Source organism: Sorex araneus, chromosome 2 (genome assembly GCF_027595985.1).
Source record: "Sorex araneus isolate mSorAra2 chromosome 2, mSorAra2.pri, whole genome shotgun sequence".
In the NCBI taxonomy this organism is placed as follows: Eukaryota; Metazoa; Chordata; class Mammalia; order Eulipotyphla; family Soricidae; genus Sorex; species Sorex araneus.
The window spans coordinates 211,531,768-211,550,993 of NC_073303.1; the positions used below are offsets into that span (position 1 = coordinate 211,531,768).

At 48.3% G+C, this 19,226-nt stretch overlaps 1 protein-coding gene across 2 annotated transcripts in view; it reads right to left on the reverse strand.

Annotated features, from left to right (window-relative positions):
• CCPG1 (cell cycle progression 1) overlaps positions 1-19,226 on the reverse strand; it is a 43,093-nt gene that overhangs the window by 21,254 nt on the left and 2,613 nt on the right. The window contains exon 1 of one of the 2 annotated variants that reach the window (XM_055129272.1): positions 3,382-3,435. The exons of the other annotated variant lie outside the window; for it this stretch is intronic. The gene's annotated coding sequence lies outside the window, so the exon portion shown is untranslated. Of the gene's footprint in view, positions 1-3,381; positions 3,436-19,226 lie in introns of those variants that run through there. 2 annotated transcript variants of the gene reach the window in all.

Sequence of the window (19,226 nt, forward strand, 5' to 3'; positions counted from 1 at the left end):
AGTCTTCCCAGTTGAGTTGAAACGAAGAGCACTGGTCTTGTGTAAAAGCACAAAAGAGAAAGGGCCCAGCGGAGCTCTATCTCTCCCGCTGCCCGCGTTCGGTAGTCTCACGCTGCTTCCCCACCCCGGGGAGGTTGATGGCGATGATGAGGCAGGCGAAGGAAGGAAGAAGGCCAAACTGGTTGCTCGATCAGCTTATTTCGTTCTCTCTCTCTGCTTCTCTCCCGGTTCTCGATCTCTCTCTGGATCTTCCTCTATCCCCCTTTCTGCCCCGCTCGCTCTCACTTCTTTCACCTTGTGCTCTGCTTATGTGTGTGCCACTGTGCTCTCTTCTGTCTGTCTCTCTGTGTCTGTCTCTCTGTCTCCTTCTTCCTCTGTCGCCTTCTTCCTCTGTCTCCTTCTGTCTCCTTCTTCTGTCTCCTCTCAGTGCCCCCACAGTCTCAGTTTATATAGCAAATTACATAGGGCTGTAGCACAAAGGTGGGTTTAACATCAACAAATCAACTAAGAAGGATAAGGCCATTTCTTGAGGAGATTGACAAAATTCCATCTAAGGAAATCTCATCTAAGGAGATCCACTCAAGGGTGTGATTCCAAACAAGGGTGTGTCAGGGTGTGAGCTAGTAATCTGCTTAAATAGTTATAGTAAATCTACTTCTAATATTTCTAGCAATGTCATTCTGTATGAGCACAGTAAGAGATATAACCTTAAAGTTTGGTTCTTCCTGAGGACATTCACTATATATTCCAGACCACAGTCCTCAGGCCAAGTTAGTCTTCCTAACCCCAGCAGGGTCCTAGTCTCGTCATTACCTTTGGATCATGACAGCATTTGAGCTTTGCCCAACAGCCTGGTACGTGTTTTCTAACTGGAAGGAAACCCCGAACCACCAAGGCATCAAGGAGAAGGGAAAAAGCAGAGATGACAGTTGTAAGAAAGGCAACCCACCTCGCGTGAGTGACGTGGCCGAAAGACGGGGTCTCGGCCACTCCCAGCGAGAGTCACGCACAGCTGAACCAGGCTCAACCCCAGCACCCACAGGGGCCCCTGAGCCCTGCCAGGAGGGATCCTGAATGCAGAGCCAAGAGCTAGCCCTGAATATTGCCGAATGTGAACCCAAAATGAAAATAGATAAATTTTAAAATATTTTTTAGCACTGTCCTCCACTTGTTCATCGATTTGCTCGAGCAGGCACCAGGAACGTCTCCATGGTGAGACTTGTTACTGTTTTGGGCATATTGAATATGCCACGGGGAGCTTGACAGGCTCTGCCGTGCGGGCGGGATACTCTCGGTAGCTTGTCGGGCTCTCCGAGAGGGATGGAGGAATCGAACCCGGTTCAGCCGCGTGCAACGCAAACACCCTACCTGCTGTGCTACTGCACCAATCCAGACTTTTTTTTAACTCTTAAAAAAAAATTTACAGGCTTTTTTCTACAAATTTTCATGATTATGTTTCAATCAAACAATGTTTGAGTACCCATCCCTCCACCAGTGCCCATTCTCTACCACCAATGTTCCCAGTGTCCCTCCTGACACCCCCACGCTCTCCCACCCCCTGCCTCGGTGGCAGACACATTCCCTCTTCCTCTCTCCTTTGGGCGTTATGGTTTGCAATACAGGTACTAAGCAGCCATCATGTTTGGTCCATAGTCTACTTTGAGCACGCATCTCCCGTCCCGAGCGAGCCCGCCAACCATCATTTACTGAGAGGTCCCCTCTCTATCCCAGCTGCCTTTCCCCCAGCCAATGAGACCGGCTTCCAAGCTGTGGGCGATCCTCCTGGCCCTTGTCTCTATTGTCCTTGGGTGTTATTCTCCTGTTATGTTACCTTCTATTTCACAGAAGGGGGCAGTCATTCTGTGTCTGTCCCGCTCTTTCTGACTCATTTCGCTTAGTGTGATATTTTTAAATAAAGAGACGAAACATGAATCTTTTAGAAGCAATTCAAAGGCCTCAACCAGAAAGGGAGGAATCATCAGAGCAATAAACAGTCCATGGAAAAATGAGCACTGACACTGGATTATTTTGTTTGATGAGGAAAAGATCAGAAGGGGCTTGAAGATATTTGAAAACACATGATTTTTTTTTATAGGATTGAATAAGCATATAGAGAAGTATAGGATAACTCCCATATTTAAATGACAGAATGAATGGGAAGAGCATTCTAAACACAACAGTAGGTAGGGCTTTGAGACAAAGAGCTTTTGTGTTGTTGCCAACAAAAAAAAAATAATGCTCAGGAGACAGAGACACTACTTCCAAAGAAAGCCGGACACATGGTTAATTGGGACATGAATATGCATATTTTTTTCAAATTAAGATGCCCACTTTCATCAAGTCAGTCGTCTTAGAGAAAAGCCAAGGTTGACATCCAGGTAAAATAAGGAAAAAGATTATGCACTGGCCATAAAAATCACTATGGAGAAATAAAAAACAGCTCTACGAAAAAAAATCCTATGAATTCAGCTCTTCTCACCAGCTGGGTGCATCACGGCCCTGTCTCTGCACTGTTCTCAGCAGCCAAGAGACCTCTACCCCCTAATCAACAAGTGAGCGGCGGAGAGACGCGGAGTGCATGTAAACACAGCAGACCAACCCGCACTAGAAGGCAGGGCAAAATCCTGCCATCTGCAACTACGTGCAGGGGTCAGAGTCTATGCTTAGTGAAGTATGCAAACTCTTTGTAAAGAAATGGTGTGACCAGAGGGAAGGCGGAAAATGGAGTGGTTAAACTGGGCGGAGGGGGTCAGCTATATGGTGAGAGCTGAAAAGGGGAATTCTCGGTGGGAAATAGTGTGTATGAAGGGCCTGGAGGTATGGCTCCAGGACCTGAGCGTTGCATGCAGGAGTCCCTGGTCTGATCCCCAGCATCATACAATCCCCAAGTATCACTGGAAGAGGTCCATCACACAGAAACAAAAAAAATTAAGATTTTTATGCTATCTTCAGGATACTTCCCAAAGGCCTTCAAGAGCTAGTGCACTTATGTTTTCATTTTTCTAAAAAAACTCTTTTATTCAGGGGCCAGAGAGAGAGTACAGTGGTTAGGGCCCTTACCTTGCACGCAGTAGACATGGATTCAACCCCCAAGTATATATGGTCGCCAGAGCCCAGCTAAGAGTGATCCCTGAATGCAGAGCCAGGGGTAAGGCCTCAGCATGGTGAGGTGTGGCCCCCCAAACCAAAATAAATAAAATAAATGTTTTATAGATTGAGAATCTTGATTTACAATACTGTTCATGGTGATTTCTCGGGCCCTTAATTTCAGCCCCACGCTGCTCACCAGGGTACTCACCCCCTCCCACCAGGACCCAAATGTCTTTCCACCCCTCCCAGCCCCACGGGGTGGGTCAGTTCTCCCACTGTGCTGCTGCGTACCTGTAGATCCCACCCCGGAGAGCTGGTTCTGTGCCTGCACCTCTCCATCTGCCTGGGTCCACAGGCACGACAGCCTACGGTTCCACGCATGCTGCCGCAAACTGCATGACTCGGCTCCTGGCTTGGAGCTGCGTCTCCGTGTAAAGGAAGTCAGTGTTTTATCTCTCGGATCTCATCCTCTTCCCGCCCGCCCCCCACCTGCTCACCCTCTCCATTCCCCTCAAAATCTTCTCTTAAAGACAAGGCTTAGCACCAGGAGGTTCCGTCCTAGGAGCTCCCGTCCCAGGGCCCCGCCTTCCCACCACGCTGCTGAATCACCTCCTTTGTGTGCGCATCCCCACGGCCTATTATTTTCCCCAGTCTAGTATTTAAATAGAACACGGAGCTGGCGCAGCTTGCGTGCCCTCCTGACACACGCTCCTAACGCACAGCTTTTATAGACACTCGGTAAGGAAGGTAAACAGATTTCTGGGCAGTGACGCCCTTAGTAACACGAGTCTACACTATTGCTCAAGGAACCCAAAACTCTGGAGGCACCATCAAGCTTCTTCTCCCATTATCTTGGCTAGAGGTAAATATCTAAGCCCTGACCAGTTTTTGTTTTGTTTTGTTTTAGGACCCACTCCCAGTGGTACTGCTGGTAAATAGTTAATTATAAAGTTCCAAGCTTTGTGAAGAAGACAAACTTGAAGCTTTTTTCTATACTCTGGTTTCTTTTTCCTTTTTTTTTTTTTTTTTTTTGGTTTGCACTCAGGAATTACTCCTGGTGGTGCTTGGGGGACTATATGGGATGCTGGAAATTGAACCCAGATCAGCTGCATGCAAGGTAGACGCCCTGCCCACTGTAATATCTGCCTGACTCCTTCCTTTTCTTAAGGCTGTGTCTTCAACCAAGTCTTTGGGTGGTCATTTCCAGTGGCATTTGTATCCTATTTCAAACAGTCACTGTCACTGTCACTGTCCTCCCGTTGCTCATTGATTTGTTCGAGCGGGCACCAGTAACATCTCCATTGTGAGACTTGTTACTGTTTTTGGCATATCCAATATGCCACGGGGAGCTTGCCAGGCTCTGCCGTGCGGGCGAGATACTCTCAGTAGCTTGCTGGCCTCTCTGAGAGGGACGGAGGAATTGAACCCAGGTCGGCCATGTGCAAGGCAAACGCCCTACCTACTGTGCTATCGCTCCAGTCCTTCAAACAGTCACAAAACTGAAACCATCTTTCTGTTTCTGACAGCTCTGAGAAATAACATTGGACAAAACCACCTGGGTGTGTGAAAAAATCACCAAATATTCATTCAAAAACCGTGGGTTTAGGGGTTGGTGAGACGCAGAGAGGTACGGCACTGGCCTTGCCGAGCCTGATGCAGGTTCGGTCCCCAATGTCCCATACGTTCCTCTGAATCTGCTCAGATCACTGAACTCAAAGGCAGGAGCAAGCCCTGAGCACAGTCAGGTGTGGCCAAAGAACAAAACCAAACCCTAGATTTAGGAAACTAAAACCCCCAAATTCTGGCACATTTAACTTCTGTTCATCCCTCCCGTGCCTAAACCACCCCGGTATTTCCCCTGTGGATTGCAGTGCAGCCTCTCGCCGAGCTCTGCCGGGTCTCGACTCCCACCAGTCAGGTAAGCGTGCCCATCTGACGCTCATCCTGAAACGTAAAGCTGATCATGATCAATCAAGGACCAAACGTTGGCTCCCGCTGTCTCAAAGAAAACCCAAGCACCTGCAGTAAGAAAGAGCCCTTGGGAGCCAGGGCAACGGTACAGATGGTAAGACACTTGCCTTGCGCACTGCCAACCTGGTTCAACCCCTGGCCCCTCATAGGGTTCCCCCAAGCCTGGCCCAGAAGTGATTCCTGAGTGCAAACCCAGGAGTAAACCCGAGCACAACCAGCATGGCCCAAAATACAAAAAAAAAAAAAAAAGAGGGGGCGAGAGAGAAGGAAGTCAAAGATGTGACATTCTATGTAGGAGTTAAGGATGCAACTAAGTGATAGAACATTTGCCTTGCATGTGGGAGGCCCTGGGTTCCATCCCTAGAAAACACTCTCAAACACCCATGTACACATGTGTATACTTACAGAACTTATTAAAGACAAGAATATTACAATAGATGGTCCGACAATAATTATTACAAGGTTTCAGTACAGAATTTGGTACATTCAAATGCACTTAGAAATTCCTTTCATGGATTCTGATCTCATTGATACAGTTATTTACAATAGCAAGAGCAACTCCACACTATTAACCTCAAACAATCTCAAGCAATTATAAGGGCCAAGGCTAAACACTTTAATTCATTTTTTATCCCCCCACTTTTGGTTTTGGGGTTATATGCAGCAATATGCCGGGGTTAATCTCTAATTGAGTTTCCCTCCCTGCCCTGAACAGAGCCCCAGCAGCCGAAGACCTCCAGGACCCAGCCACAGCCATGCTCAAGGCCCCTCTCCACAAGTTCAGACGAGCCTCAAGCATGAAGGAACCCGCAGAGGAACTCAGGTATGCAGGACTTGGGGCTGAGATCTCCAAGCCTGCTCGGATGGGGACTGGGCCTCCTCCACCGAGATCCCCCATTTTCCAGTAGCTAGGCAGTCATGCCCAGAAACTGCTCCCAGTGCTGTGCAATCCCATCAATGGCCAACATCCAGAGACTATAAAACCAAGCTCCCGGAAACAAATGTGGCCCCGCAACCTCTTACAGCCTAGTTCTCCCTCTCGGAGAACCTGGCAAGGAACCGAGAGCATCCTGTGTACATGGCATAGCCTAGCAAGCTCTATGTGGCGTATTTGATATGCCAAAAACAGTAACAATGATGGGTCTCATTCCCCTGACCCTGAAAGAGCCTCCAATGTGGCACCGCTGGGAAGAACAAGTAAAAGAGGGTGCTAAAATTCAAGGCTAGGAGAAATGGAGACGTTACTGGCACACACTCAAGCAAATGGATGATCAACGGATCAACAGTGATACAGCAATACAGTGAATCTCTGCACAATGCTCAGGAGGTCACTCCTGGCAGTGCTCATGAGGCCAGCAGTGCTGGGAATCAAACACAGGGTCTCACACAGACAATGCAAGTCTTTTGACCCCTGAACCACATCCTGGACCCTGTTAAATTCACTGTTACTCATTTGTCTACAGTGGAGCTCGAGCACTGACCAGGTACTGAACATATACCGAGAAACCAGTGGAACATCTGAGAACGCCTAGCGGACTTAAAATCGACTGGGGAGTTGGCACCGTGGAATCTTATCTGAGCCCTGCGCTCTAGGAACACAAAGAAGACTAAGGACTCTCCCCACCGTCTTTTCTGTTCAGACAAATACCCTGACGGCATGAAAAGACCTGCCCCCTCCCAGAGGCCCAGCCACAGTCGCAGTGCCGCTGGCCCGAGGAAGGGACGGGCCCCAGGGCTGACGGCACCTGCTCACAGGCCCGAGGCTGCAAGTTCAAGGTTGGTAGCAAGGGAGCCGGGCTTGATCCAAGGCACCCCATGTGGGATCCCTGAGCACAGAGCCAGGAGTGAGACTTGAGCAGGGCCGGGTGGCCCCCAAATCACTTCCAGGGACAGAGAGAAGATCACCACTGGAGAGGTGATAAGGTGCTTGGCTGCTGACCCCACTTCGCTCCTTGTCCCTGCGTACGTCCCCCGAGCACTGCCAGGGAGCACGACCAAAGCGTTATTTCCCCCCATCCAATTCCCCTCTTCATGTGCCGCTCTATGAAGCCCCTCTGCTTTCTCCCTCTCTGCAATGTTTCTCAATAATGAATTTTTTTTTCCTTACTGCAATCGCCCGAACGGCATTTGTCATCACTTAACTGTGTATTTTATCTTTCGTGAGTCAGTGAACACTCCAATGGTACTTAACCTTTGTCTATTCTCTGTATACAACAGCACGGGTTCATGTATAGGGTAAATATACGGTAGCATATTTGATGGTACTATTCCCTAATACATCTCCTAGTTATCTCCTGCCCCCGTGCCAGGCTGTCTTCACCGGGGGCCCCTCAGAGGGGGGCAGGTTGAGTTTCCCTCCCTGCCCCCAGCAGAGCCCCAGCAGCTGAAAACCTCCAGAACCCAGTCACAGCCATGCAAGGCCACTCTCCACACACTCGGATGAGCCTCAAGCATAAAGGAACTGACAGAGGAACCCAGGTGTGTGGAACCCGGGGCTGAGATCTCCAAGCCTGCTCTGATCGGGACTGGGCCTCCTCCACCCAGATACCCCATTTTCCAGTTGCTTGGCAGCCACACCCACAAACTGCCCTGGGCATGCCATGTAATCTCATCAACAGTCAAGATCCAGCGACTATAAAACAAAGCTCCCAGAAGAGAGCAATGCAGAATCTTGCACGGCAGAGCCTGGCAAGCTCCCCGTGGTGTATTCCATATGCCAAAAACAGTATCAATAATGGGCCTCATTCCCTGACCCTGAATGCGACAGGGATGAACAGAAACATTACTGGCACCCGCTCAAGCAAATCGATGGGCAATGGGATGACAGTGATACAGTGATTCCCTAGTACAAAGAAAACACAAAACACTGGGCTGAGGGGTCCAGTCGTAGAAATTACCAGTCGTAGGCAGGTCCAGAAACAGCTCACGGGGCCCAGCATAGGTTCTGCAGAGAAGTCCCACTCCCGCCCGGCTCCCCACTGCACGGTCCTGCAAGCACAGAGCTCACAGTCTCCCCTAAATACCATGGGATACAGTCCCAAACCAGCCCTCCCAATTTTTTTTTAATTTAAAAACTCTTGGTTGGAGGGACAAAGAGAGAGCACAGGAGAGAAAGTGACACAGGCTGCTTTGGCTGCTTTGGCTGCAACACTGCAATCCCCAGCACCGCCTCCGGGCCCCTGAGCACCACCAGGAAATCACTTCTGAGCAGAGCCACAAACAGCTCCTTGGCAATACCACAGGGTAGCACTGCACTGTGGTCCCATTGTTCATTGATTTGCTCGAGCGGGCACCAGTAATGTCTCCATTGTGAGACTTGTTACTGTTTTTGGCATATCGAATATGCCACGGGGAGCTTGCCAGACTCTGCCGTGCGGGCAGGATACTCTCAGTAGCTTGCCAAGCTCTCCGAGAGGGATGGGGAAATCGAACTGAAGCCGGGTCAGCCACAGGGTATGGGCCAAAATCTACCCTCCCCCCAAAAAATATATATATATATATTCGGACAAAAATCTGATTCAGTATGAGGGAGCTGTCATGCAATTAAAGGGACCATAGCACTGGCCATCACATTACCTGGGCAGATGGCAGCCCTCATGGCGCCCGAGTAGCTACATCTTAGTCTGGGGAGGGAAGGAATGGTTCCATCTCTGCGTCTTCTAGAATCAGACGCAACGGAGAAGAATGGGGCATTATTACCCCACACGCCTGCCATTCCACCGTCAGCCAACCAGCGAGCTGGCATGAAAGACCCCAAGAGCACTGTTGCGCCGTTACCAAGGAAGAGACTCGAACTAGGGCACCTCGAAGAACCGAGTTTGACAATGTTTGTCAGGAGATCTGAACTTTTCTCCTCCCTGAAGGGCATGAAATGAATACACCTGCTTGAAACTAGACTTTGCGTTGTTACTTTTGGGGCTGCACCCGATGATGCTCGAGGGTTCCTTTTGCTCTGCACTCAGGAGTGATTCCTGGATGTCCTCGGGGGACCATATGGGATGTCGGGAATCCAACTCAGATCAAGCGCATGCAAGGCAAATACCCTACCTGCTGTGCTATCTCTCGGGACCAAATTATGTCATGTTTACCTTCTTGGGGGGGGGGTGGGTGACATCCAATGGTGCTCAGGGGTTACTCCTGGCTCTGCGCTCAGGAATTGCCCCTGGCAGTACTTAGGGGACCATCTGGGGTGACGCGGATTGAAGCCGGGTTGGCCAAGTGAAAGGCAAGAGCCCTTGCTGATGTCCTATAGCTGCACCTGCTCAATAAAATTATTCATCTCTTTTTCCCTCTTGGTAAGAGGTACAAATTTTCCTACTCATTGGTTATTCCATATGACTAAGGATTTAAAATGACCTTTTTTGTATTGAACCATGTATGCATGATACTCTTATCATTAACAGTATTGTAAAACACAATGCTTCAAATAAAAATAAAATGCCACTTTTGTTTCTTGGTTTTTGGACTCTACCTAGCAGTGCTCAGGGCTTACCAACCTGACTCTGCTAAGAGTCACTCCAAGTAGTGCTTGGGAGGTCAAGGTATCTGGGTATCTGACTGGGATCCACTTCGTGCAAAGAAAGTGCTTTAACCCTATACTATCTCTCTGGCCCCCTGATCCTTTTTGAAGATAGAGTGTAAACACATTTATAATTTATGACTTTAACACACAACTGTAGGGGGTGAGGCTAGAGTTGAAATTTATAGCTTACTGCTGTTTCTGACCGTTTCTGTTCCCGGCATAAGTAAATGCTCACCTATGCTTTACTGTAGATATAGGAGAATGAGAAATTACACAGATCTAGTCTATGGGTTTTCCTGATAGTGGATTGCATCTGAAGTTTTTATGATGCTATGAAGACACTAACAATAAAATTAAAGTCTTTTATCAAGCCTCTGATCTTAATACTTGTAGGATAACATAGGATTTGTCCTTTTAGCCTTGCCACAGGGAACTTAGTTTACCTTACATCAATGGCCTTTCTGTATGGACACAGGAAGACAGTTAATATTATGCTTCGTAACTTGGGAGCTGATTGACTCCAATAATATTTACTCCCGGGCATCTGCTTTTTCAACTCAGTTGCCCTTAGTTCCTAGTACCCCAAAAGCAGGGTCCCAACGAGGGACGGAATGGACCCAGGGCCAGCTCTGAGTTACCCTGGCATCGAAATGGGCCAGGCCAAAGCGCCATAATACTCAACTATAAGTTGAGAGCATGGTCATAGACAAATGCTGTCATGATCCAAAAGTAATGACGAGACTAGGACCCTGCTGGGGTTAGGAAGACTAACCTGGCCTGAGGACTGTGGTCTGGAATATATAGTGAATATCCTCAGGAAGAACCAAACTTTAAGTTTATATCTCTTATTGTGCTAATACAGAATGACATTGCTAGAAATATCAGAAGTAAATTTACTGTAACTATTTAAGTGGACTACTAGCTGAGGAAGGAAGAAAGAGACACACCTTGACACACCCTTGTTTGGACCCCACCCTTGAGAGGATCTACTAGTAACATCAAAATCCTTAGATGAGATTTTGTTAATCTCCTCAAGAAATGGTCTTACCCTTCTTGGCTGATTTGTTAATGTTAAACCCACCTTTGTGTCACCACTATGTAATTTGCTATATAAACTAAGACTGGGGGGTACTGGGAGAGACAGAAGACAGGGGAGACAGAAGAAGACAGAAGAGACAGAGAAGGAGACACAGGAGAAGACACAGAAGCAGAGACAGAGAGAGGTGGGAAGAGACCAGAGGAGAGACTACAGAGACAGAGACAGAGAGACAGACAGAAGAGAGCACAGTGGCACACACAGAAGCAGAGCACAGGGAGGAGCCGTCCCGATCCAGTCCTTACACAGCGGCTCGAGAGCACTGAACTCGAGAAAGCACTGAACGTGAGCGGCGCGTGCGAGAGAGAGCTTCCCCGAGTGCCCTCGGACAAAGGACAACGGAACGACACAACACATCATTGTGTCTCCCCGTCCCACGCGCGCCGCTCGAGATTTTTTACAAATACTAATAAGCAGGGTGCAGGAGAAAGAGCACGGAGGTTAAGGTGCTTGCTTGCCTTGCACCTTAAACTCAGCTCATCCCAGTTTGCTCCTGTCATCACCACACTTGGTGCCCCAGGCACCAACAGGAGTAGTCCCTGAGCACAGAGCCAGCTAGACGTGGTTCCCCCAACAACAACAAAAAAATTTAATGATGGGGCTGGAGCAATAGCACAGCGGGGAGGGTGTTTGCCTTGCACACAGCCGACCGAGGCTCAATTCTCAGCATCCCATATGGTCCCCTGGGCACCGGCAGGAGTAATTCCTGAGTGCATGAGCCAGGAGTAACCCGTGAGCATAGCCAGCTGTGACCCAAAAAGCAAAAAAAAAAAAAAAAAATAAAAAGTATTTAGGACCACTAAAATCCCTGATCCCAAGGTGGCCAGAGAGATGGCTCACTAGGCAGGCGCACATGCTCTGCAGGCAGGAGGCCCAGGTTCAATCCACATGACCCCCGGCGAGGCAGAGAAGGACCCCAGCCAGTCAGCAGAACCAACCCCTGACCACCTGCACTGCAGCCCCCACACGAAAGGCCAGATAAGCAAAGGCAAGTCACTGTGTCTTAACAGTGTCGCCCACAACCCAAGGTGGGGGAGGTGCTGAATCTGCATCTTTCTGACTTTGTAAGAAGGAAGGAAATTTTATTCTTTCATGCATTGCACCAGGGTTGTTTTGAAACAAACTCTTCTCGAACAAATCAGGGACTGTCAGCCCTGCTCACCGTGAGAGGAAACAGCTTTCACTGGTTCCGCTTTCTGCTTCTCCCAGCAGCCTGGTCTTCCCTCAAGGGCCAATTTACAACCTCTTTTCTTAGAGATTGTAGATATAATAACAGGTAATACTGTCACACCAATATCCATGTTTATGGCTTTTATGCACGAAGTCACCTCGCTCCAAAGTGCTCCTGGCCCCTCGGCCACTGTCCCTCTGACTCACGTCTAGCCCAGCTCTTCCTTCCTCTCCCAACCCAACAGTATTTTTGGTTTTAGCAGCTTCAGGGTGGACCTTATTCTGGCAATAAGGATACTAAACTCTGGCAATTAAAAAGAAAAAAACAATAACCCAGTACTAAGAAAAGCGGACTGGACCGATAGCACAGCGGGTAGGGTGTTTGCCTTGCACGCGGCCGACTTGGGTTCGATTCCCAGCATCCCATAGGGTCCCCTGAGCACCGCCAGGAGTAATTCCTGAGTGCAGAGCCAGGAGTAACCCCTGTGCATCGCCAGGTGTGACCCAAAAAGCAAAATATATACATACATATGTATTAATGCTGTATCCTTTGAGTCATGTTGTAATAATCCAACTTTTACAGATACCCCATGGCAAACCCATTTCATTTCTAAGCATTTACTTGGCAAACTCACCACGCCCTGGTTTTTGTGCCAAACTGGCAGTGCTCGGATACTCCCTGTCCGCTGCTTGGGTCACTGGCGGTTCCTGGGGGACCACAGAGTGCCCGGGATGGGACTGGGTCTCCCACGTGCAAAGCAGGAGCTGCAGTGCTGCAGTCGTCTCCCCGGCGCCCAGAAACACCGACGTCCAGAACTGCATGTGCAGGACGAGGGACAGAGCACACCAGGCCCCCCAAGGCTACCCGGTATAGCCCCCGAGGCTCCCCCAAAGCACCCCCCGGCACCCCTGAAGTGTCCCCGAGGTCCCTGGGCCTGTCAGGTCCAAGCAGCACCGCACCTCAGAGCCCAGCACTGGCCCGTAAGCCGGGCCCAGTGCCACTGAGCACTGCCGGGTGGCTCCCCACGAACCGAGCACAAAACTCCATCTAATGCCCACATTTCAGTACTCTCCGAGGCCGGACAGACCCCGAGGCTCGGCACAGGGGTGGAGGCTGATGCTGGGAGACTGGGGCCTGACCCCAACCCTGTACACACGTGCTAAGCTCTCCCACCTGGGCTGCTGCTCAATTCCAAACCCCCCCGCCACACACACACACATACCACAATTTAACATTTTTGCCTTACTTGTATTATTTTTTCTGAGGGGGTGGGGGGGATTCCGGGGGTGGAGGGGAGGCGTCCAAAGCGGTGCTGGAGGACCCAGCAGCCACTCCTAGGGATACAAACCCCCTCGTGTGGACCACAGTTTCGCAAGGCTTCGTGGAGGCTCGAGAGCCCCTCACGGGGGGGGGGGGGGGCCCGCATCTGCGGCAGCCTGAGGTCACTGATGCAGCCCCGAGGGGGCACCGCACAACCCCACCATCAAGAAGGCAGCACGGCACTGCCCACCATCCCCACTGAGACATGGAAGCAGATGCAAGGCTGAGCCACTGGGGGTACCTGGGCCCTCTGAGCAGGGGGAGGCCTACTTCACCCACACTGCAGATCTGCAAGCCAGCACGGAACAGAATTCACAACAAAATCAGAATTAGTCAGACAGCGGCAGCAGTGCCAAGAAGCACAGCAGAGACACCTTCGGATCGGGAAGATAAATTCTGCCCTGAGACAGACAGGCAGGCAGGCAGGCAGGCAGGCAGGCAGGCAGGCACGCACGCACGCACGCACGCACACACACACACACACACACACACACACACACACACACACACACACACTCTTCACAAGCTTCCTTTTATGATGTAACTTCTCTCCAATTGAGAAACAAAAGCCACTGCAGCAATATCTGAAGATAAAGTAGCCTTTTTCACCCCAATCTAAGAGAAGGCGGAGCTTTGTTTTTGTTTGAGTCATTTGGCTGCTGAGCTGCACCCAGAGGTCCTGTCTCTTACTTTGGCAGGCCTGGAGGAGCATTCGGAGTGACAGGGGTGGGACCCGGTCAGCTGTGTGCAAGGGAAGTGCCGTACTAGCTCTATGGTCCCAGAAGTTTGGAACAAAGTGAGCAAATAGTAGGATTTACTACATGCTATGGCTCCCTTCATGTACTGTGATTTTCTGTGTACTAGGATCCCGTGTACCATGTATTCACAAAGGAAAGTCCACACTTCCTAGAATTTCCTATCTTAATTTTAGAAAACCCTTTAAGAGGCAATAGACAAGACAAAGATTAAGGCATGTGGCCTTGCCTACAGCCACCCTCAGTTCAATCCTGGCATCACACTTGAACCCTGAGCATCAGCAATGCCAGGGGAAATCCCTGAGCATAGAAACAGAAGTAAACTCTGAGTATCACTGGGTCTGGGCCCCAAACAAGACAGAACAACTTTTTTCTTTTCTTTATTTTGCTTTTTGGGTCATACCCAGTGATGCACAGGGGTTACTCCTGGCTCATGCACTTAGGAATTACTCCTGGCGGTGCTCAGGGGACCATATGGGATGCTGGGAATTGAACCCGGGTCATCTGCTTGCAAGGCAAACGCCCTACCCGCTGTGCTATCGCTCCAGCTGGATATGACCCCCCTTGATATATCTCTCAAAGGACCTATAAAGGTCGTCTTGCTCAACATGACATCAACTCGGTACACTTTAGAATCTAAAAACATTTACCTCCTACTATTAAACAACACCTTTGTTCTTCCTTATGTCTTATTCTTGGCAAAGTCTGGCAAGCTCCCCGTGGCATATTCAACATGCCAAATACAGTAACAATGATGGGTCTCATTCCCCTGACCCTGAAAGAACCTCCAATGCAGCACCGTTGGGAAGGATGAGTAAAGAGAGGCTGCCGGGGCTGGAGCAATAGCACAGCAGGCAGGGTGTTTGCCTTGCACGCGGCCGACCCGGGTTCAATTCCCAGCATCCCATATGGTTCCCCGAGCACAGCCAGGAGTAATTACTGAGTGCAGAGCCAGGAGTAACCCCTGAGCATCACTGGGTGTGACCCAAAAAGCAAGCAAGTAAATAAATAAATAAATAAATAAATAAATAAATAAATAAATAAATAAATAAACAAACAAACTAAGACATCATTTAAAAAAATAAAAATAAAAAATAAAGAGAGGCTGCTAAAATCTCAGAGCTAGGACGAATGGAGACGTTACTGGCGCCTTCGCAAGCAAATCTATGAGCAACAGGATGACAGTGATACAGTGATGTTTTATTCTATTTTACTTTACTGGGGAAAAGAGGTGCCACTCCTGGCTCCGCACTCAGGCAGTGTTGGGGACCCATACACAGTGTTCAGAAATCAAACCAGGGTGGGCCATGAGCCAAGAAACCCTGATTCTCTCTCAAGCTTCTCATACTTAAGTTTTAGATGTGTGATTAAAAAAAAAAAACCCGAAATTTTGAGAAAGCCATAAAAGAATACTACAGGGCTTGGAGGGATAGTGCAGTGGGTAGGGCTTACCCTGCACCCTAGGTCTGCCAAACCTGGGTTCTATCCCTGGTTCCCCCTACGTAGACACCAAGTGGTCCCCCAAGACCACGAGGAGTGACCCTGAGCCCAGGGGCAGAAGCAGGAATAAGCCCTGGGCACAATCAGCTGTGACAGGAAAAAAAAAAAAAAGGAAAAAACCCGGCAATTTTCAGGACCTTTAATGCAGCAGAGAGCGAAGTCTGAAGAGACAGCTCCTGGGGTAAGTCCTAAATTCAGTCCCCAGAAATGCAAGCCCCACGGTGATGGCTTCTAGGGGGCTGGAGCGATAGCACAGCGGGTAGGGCGTTTGCCTTGCACGCGGCCGACCTGGGTTCAAATCCCAGCATCCCATATGGTCCCCTGAGCACCGCCAGGGGTGATTCCTGAGTGCAGAGCCAGGAGTAACCCCTGTGCATTGCGGGGTGTGACCCAAAAAGCAAAAAAAAAATAAAATAAATAAAATAAAATAAAAAATAATAAATAAATTTTATGTTGTTGTTTTTTTTTTTTTGATCACCCCACAGTGTTCAGAGGTTACTCCTGGCTCTGTGCTCAGGGTGCACCCCAAGGTGTCTAGACCACCCTGTGGTGTAGGAATCAAATGAAGGTCCCCGGTATGGAAAGCATATGCTTAGCCTAGTTTACCCTTCTTTCCAGCCCAATATTTTTTTTTTTTGTTTCTTTGTTTTTGTTTGGGGACCACAGCACCCAGCAATACTCAAGGGTTACTCCTAGCTTTGCACTCAGGACTCACTGCTGGTGGTGTTTGGGGGCCCACAAGGGATGCAGTGGATGAATCCAGGTCAGCTGCCTGTAAGCAAATGCCCTAACCACTGACTATCATTCCAGCCCCCAACACAATTTTTTTTTTTAATGAACTAAAAAAAAAAAAAAAAACAGAAGCTGGGAAATATCTCAAAGGGATTAGATCCCTAGCACTGCTTGATTTCCCAAACACTACTGGATGACTTAAAAAAAAAAAATAGACAGAAAAGAGAAAAAGAATACCTCTCCGGACAGAACTGCAGCATTTGCTTGTCTACTGGCTTGTCTACAAATGCAAGATAAATGGGCTGGAGCGATAGCACAGCGGGTAGGGCATTTGCCTTGCACACAGCTGACCCGGGTTCAATTCCCAGCATCCCATATGGTCCCCCGAGCACCGCCAGGAGTAATTCCTGAGTGCAAGAGCCAGGAGTAACCCCTGAGCATCGCCAGGTGTGACCCAAAAAGCAAAAAAAAAAAAAAAAATGCAAGATAAAAATGTTCTCGTGCTTTCTGTCTATCTTATCATGGCAGCACAGACTGAATAAGGGAGTAAAGGAAGGAGAAAAGAAGAAGAGAAACATAAGGACGAGAGGGAAAATACAGGAGGTGAGATGTTTGTCTTACACAGGGCAGACCCCAGTGACAGTCCCTGGCTCCACACACAGTCCCCAAATACCAAGGGCTCACTTATTTTGAAGGGAGCCAGATTTCCTTCAAAATACAGAAAGCAAAACCCCTCAACCGAAAGTTCAAATGAAGATGCCATGTGACCATTTTTCCAAGATCCCAGTCAAAGCGCAGACACCCCGTTACGGCATTGTGCTCCTCAGACTGGAGAGATGGGCGCTTGCCTCTGACAAGGCTGACCTACGGTCAGGCCCCAGCACCCCAGCGTGGTCGCCGGAGCTGGCCAGGGGTGACCCCTGCGCTCTGAGCCAGAAGTCAGCCCTGAGCACAGTCGGATATGGCCCAAAGGGCAGAAAAAGGAAAAAAAGCACAGCCATCATGCTTCAAATGAACAGCCTGGCGTTAGAGCGTGAGCACCACAAGCTGAGCACGTTGCAGAAGGCCTGGGTTAGCCCCCCAGGGGCCTCTACGCACAGAGCTGGGAGTATCACCCCAGGGAGGGTCCAAAACCAAACCAAAGAAACGGGCAATAGATTTGGTGTCAACATCACTTAGGTGCACCCCTGTGCTTGACGGGAACAACATCACACAGTGTTAGCACAGTGAGAACTCTTTCCTCTCTGATCTGAACTCCACAAATACTCCCAGAATACGACAACCGGCTCTTACAATGTACAGATGGGGGAAAAAAGAAACTTAAATTACTTGTTTAGCATCATTAAACACCCTGACTCACAAGCTAAAAGTGCAATGAGAATGTACATGAAGGTTTTCTTTCGTTTTGGTTTGGTTTTAGGGCCACACCAGGCAATGCTCAAGGGTTATTCCTGGCTCTGCACTCAGGAATTACTCCTGGCAGGGCTCGGGGGACCATATGGGATGCTGGGGATCAAACCCAGGTGGGCTGTGTCCAGCGCCCGATGAAACTACAAAAAAGTTTTAAAGCAGTGATTAGTGGACATATAATAAAATAAAATTAGATCTTTAATATCCTGTTAAGGCAGCAAAATCTTTAATCCACTAACCTTACTTCCTAATACTTTCTTCAGAAAACAAAACCCTACAAACCCTTAGACATGCTCCCACACATTTTAAAAATGCTCTAAACATTATTTAAACCCCTACATTTCTTTCAGTACATATTGTTATGCTTTAGCTGATTTTCTCCCACATAATATAACAGGGCTAAATTTCACCTCAGTTTCAAGCTGAGATTTTATCTGATGCAATACAGTGCACATGACCTTTAAGATCAACTCATTTTTAAAGACTATTTTAATCTAGTCAAAACTGCAGGACTGCCATAAAGAAAAGCCTCAACATCGTGTTGCCACTTAGGATGTTACACACTGGCAACTTCCTCACCTTAACCGCACACAGACTGGAAAACAATTCCGCCTCCAGCAGTTCTGCATTGTTAGATGAGTCTGCATTTTCAGTTTTAAAACGCCCGAGGCTTAAGAGGCCTGACTGCTGTGTCCTTAATCTTTACTAGTTCACGAAGTTCCAGATCTTAGACTGTAACAGATTTTTAAAAAGCCTTCTCTTGGGTAAGTATACAACTGACACAGCAATACTACAGAAGCAGACGTGCCAATCAAGCATGAGTATTTCTTATGCTTCGTAAATTAAACCAAACATCTATGCTTGAACCAACAAAAATATATATGTACACAAAATTACACGCTACAAAGTATCCAAAGAAATTGAAATTTGGGGAGAAAAGCAAATCTCCAAAGATGTCCACCTAAAAAGGTACAAACGCTACAGTTGGAAAATATTATGCTTCAGAATGGATATTTTATTGAGAGGCGCTAGCAACCCTCATTTTTCAAAATTCCAAACTGTAAAACTGCTCAGAATACTCCTAACGAACGTGCCCCTTCGTTTACGACCAAAAACCAAAGTGTGCATTAAATAATACTAACCATCTCCAACATATGTATAACAAAATTCCGTAACAAAAATAACCATAATCCATAAACTGGCAGGCATAATAAAACTGCACTCAAAATGACTAAATGTTAAGTGAACTTAAATGTAAAAGAACTAAATATAAATGTAAATGAACTTTATAACTGCTTAACTGCTTTATTTCTGTTGACAAGTGTTTTGTAAATCATAAATTAAAGTCTTCTCTAACACCCAAGGACAGAAGAGATAAGGACCAGGAGTATCACTCCGAGGCTTAGAAGCTGATCTCACATGCTGGGGGAGAAGGCAGCTGGATAGAGAAGGGACCACTAAGTCAGTGATGGTTGGAGGGTTCGCTCAGGGTGGGAGATGTGTGTTGAGAGTAGACCAATCATGATGGCCTCTTAGTACCTGTATTGCAAACCATAACACTCAAAAGGAGAGAGAAAGAGGGAATGTGCCTGCCCCAGAGGCGGGAGGTGGGAAGGGATGAGGGGTGGCGGGAGGGATACTGGGAACACTGGTGGTGGA